This window comes from Nematolebias whitei, chromosome 14 (genome assembly GCF_014905685.2).
Source record: "Nematolebias whitei isolate Nwh7 chromosome 14, NemWhi1, whole genome shotgun sequence".
NCBI lineage: Eukaryota > Metazoa > Chordata > Actinopteri > Cyprinodontiformes > Rivulidae > Nematolebias > Nematolebias whitei.
In genome coordinates, this window is record NC_056511.1 from 15,814,495 (window position 1) to 15,818,237 (window position 3,743).

Consider the following 3,743-nt stretch of genomic DNA (forward strand, 5'->3'; position numbering starts at 1 on the left):
CAAACATGTAGATCAGGTTTGGTTTATTTGTCATATGCAAAATCAACACAAGGTCAACAATGCAATGAAGTGCTTAGAGCGAGAAGAATCGTCGCGACTCGCCCAAAAATAAAAAATAAAGTAAGTAAGAAATACCAACGTATGCAGCAAAAATACTAAAACTTACTAAAAACTACTACTGAAATACTAAAAACAAGGCGCCAAAGCTAAAAAAAAAACCCAAACATCTACAGTGTGATTTGGTTAGCAGTGATGTTCTTTCATCATGGCTCTGTTCTGTTAGCGGTGTGGTCTTGTTAGCAGCATTAACAGGTCCAGTCAGCAGCTTGATGGTAATAGGACCACAGCAGCTGCCCTCACAGACCGCAGTCCAGAACCGGGTCTGGCAGACAGAGAACATCCCAGGTTTCCCTGCGGAACGAACAGGTCCGTACTGCGTGTGCAGGCAGATGGAGGATCTTGATGTTTAACAACCCGTTAAAATACACTAAAATTCAGGAACTCACATCTGCTTTATTCAAAATTTTCTGGGGGAGGACTCCCTCCGTCATCATTCAGTTTACAAATTAAGCTTGGTATGACTACTGCTGTTATGATGACACAAATATTTCTATTGGATTAAATAAACAAATTGAAGAGCATAAGGGAATAACATGAGGGTTATGAGGGGGTCCCTGAAATGTTTTCTCCTCTGTAATGGGTCCCTGAACCCTAAAAGTTTAAGAACCACTGCTTTATAATAAGAAATCCACTCAACATGTTATGTGCTCCACTAAAGTGTAATATGGCTGGTGTGTGTGTGTGGGGGGTGGGGGGGGGGGCATATATTACTGAGGGTGTGTTTAATTCTTACAGCTCGGCCCGTGGACCTTGACAGGCTTGTCTCGTTTTAGAGAGTGCGAGCACTGCTGACACACACACTTTTTCCCGCAGAAGGTCACTCTGTCTCCAATTGGGAATGGACATCTGAGAACAGACACAAAAAATAAACAATCGCATGAATAAAAGTAAATCGAGTGTTTTGTGCTGATGATGCAGGGCAGAAATTCACAGTTCAACCCGACCACAAAAACATTTTCTAATTTTCCTCTATCCCTCAGTGGAGCAGCAATCATTTGCATTTATGCTGTATAGTCTGGTTTTGCATAATTGTAGCATATCTTTTTAAACTAACCAATCTGGTATTTATTGAAAATCAAATTTCTTGAACTTCTGAATATCGCCCACTGCCTAAAGACCTCGTGCAATCAGAGCTCACTAAATTCAATAAATAAATAAAAATACTGCATTAGATTTGAGCTAATTACCTGTAAAATTGACTGATTAGCCATTTTTGTGTTTTCTAAGGTCATTTAGCAGTGGCAGCCATCTTGAATCAGGCTGACTTTAAACAACTATAGTTGAAAAAATTGACAAAGTATCACAGTATAAATATTTAGGATTTTTAAAAGATGATTTTTTGTCTTTTACTTCCCACATTCAACAGCTGGTGAAGAAGCTGAGATTAAAATAGGGATTTTATTGCAGGATCAGATCCTGTTTATCTTTTGAGGCTAGAAAGCGACTGGTTGATGCTACTTTTAATGTCTGTAGTGGACTATGGTGATATTTTATTTGTGCATGCTCCTCTTAAATGTCTTTATTTGCTGGATGCTGTTTATCATGGAGTTTTAAGATTCATAACAGGTTTAAAAGGTTTTACACATCATTGCACTATTCATCCGGGTTGGATGGACATCTTTGGCCACTCATAGACTCCACCAATGGCATATTTTTATTCATAAGGACATACAAGGACTTTTTCCTTCATATTTGTTGGCCTTTATATAGAGAAAGTCCACCGGAGGATACTCTCTTCATTGTGATAACTTATTTTTACTTTCAGTGCCTAAAGTCAGAACTGAACTTGGAAAGAAATAATTTCAGTTTTCTGCTCCATCTTCTTGGAACCAGTTGTAGAAATACATGAACCTAAAGGAGCTGTTGTCACTACATGTTTTTAAGGCTGTTCTTACTGATTTGTAGAAGGAATCATCTGTAAATGTTTTAACTGAGGAATCATTTAATTAATTTGTTCATGACGGACATAACTTTTTCTGTTTTTGCTGTGATTGTTCTGTTCTGTGTGCTGTTGCCAGTCTTGGCCAGGATTCTCTTGCAAAAGAGATTTTTAATCTCAATGGAATTTTCCTGGTGAAATAAAGGTTAAATAAAAAATAATAATAATAAAATGATAGTTGTAAATGTACATCCAATGATTTGTAACCGTTCTTTTCAGAGATTTGAAGCAATGTTCAAAAAACCTCTGAAAATGGGATTAAAAAGCTATATAGAAAATGCAGCTTAGGAACGAGAGCAAAATAAATTATTTCATATTCATATTGTTGCTGTCGAACTGTATTGTATTTTTACTGCAATTTCAAAAAAATTACTGGTTCTGTTGGACAATGATAAACATTTTCCAGGTGTTTTCTTACATTCTTTGCATGTGCTTGTTTGCTGTGCAGTATGTTTAACACCCACAAACACCCCTCCCTTACCTACAGATGCTGCAAACAAAACAGTGTGGGTGGTACGTCCTCCCCAGCGCAGAGACCACCTCTCCGGTGATGTACTGGTCACAGCTGTCACACTGGGTCCCGTAGAGCCGCTGGTAGTCCTCAGTACAGATGTACTCACCTGAGTGGTGGTAGAAACCCGAGTGCACCAAGTCACAGCTGCACACTGAACAGACAGAGGGACACCCGGTGATTAGTTTCTGAGAGTTTTACTCAAATCTGTCCAGTGGTTCATGAGATACATGTCATGGTGCCGTTAAATCAGACAAACGGACCAGTGCCGTTGTGAAATCAATTTTATTTTCAAAATTAAGACTCATTGAAAAGGTGAAGCCATAAAGATCTTAAGAAATTGATTCAGGCTTTTATTACCTCTCCGTTTGACTACTGAAACGCTTTGTGTGTTAAAATAAATCCTCTCTGAATTGCTTACAATCCGTCCAGAACACAGCCACTCATCAGTTACTAAAAAATATGAAGGCATAACTCCAGTCCTGGCTTCTTTCCACTGGCTTCCTGACTTGTTTCCAAATGGACTTTATGATTTTACTGCTTGCGTTTTAAGTTTACAATGGTGTGCCCCCGTCATATTGATGTGATATCCTGAACGTCTACGCTTGGAGCACTCTGGTCAACCAACCAGTATCTTTTCTGATGTCACATGATTCAAACCCAAATATAGAGGTGATGAGGGATTAGGGGAATAGTTTACAACTTCATATACAACCCCCTTTGACTGGTGAGACTTTTAAATCTTTGCTTAATTTAAGATCCGTCGTTTGCCATGTTCTGCCTCTCCGTCACTGCCACGCCCACGCTTTACAAGTTCAAGTTCAAGTTGTGTTTATTTGTCATATGCAAGGTTAACACAGGGTTAACAGTACAATGAAATGCTTAGAACGAGAAGGACCGATTTGACTCGCTAAAAAAAATCAAAGAACAAACCAACAAGAAAATACAAAAAGCATGCAATAAGTGTACACAAAAAGAAGTACCAAACAGTGAAAAAGTAATTAAAATATTTATAATACATTGTCCTAAAGAGAGATAATGAGCAACAACATGGTAGAATATAACAGTGCAGCAGGATGAACTTGAATGAATAAGTATTTCAAGGTAGTAATATAAGCTAAAAATGCACGATACACACACACACACACACACACACACACACACACACACACA

At 38.3% G+C, this 3,743-nt stretch overlaps 1 protein-coding gene across 1 annotated transcript in view; it reads left to right on the forward strand.

Moving 5' to 3' along the window:
* The window catches only part of LOC119419951 (proto-oncogene DBL), a 44,453-nt gene that overhangs the window by 21,189 nt on the left and 19,521 nt on the right, over nt 1-3,743 (forward strand). The window lies entirely within an intron of this gene.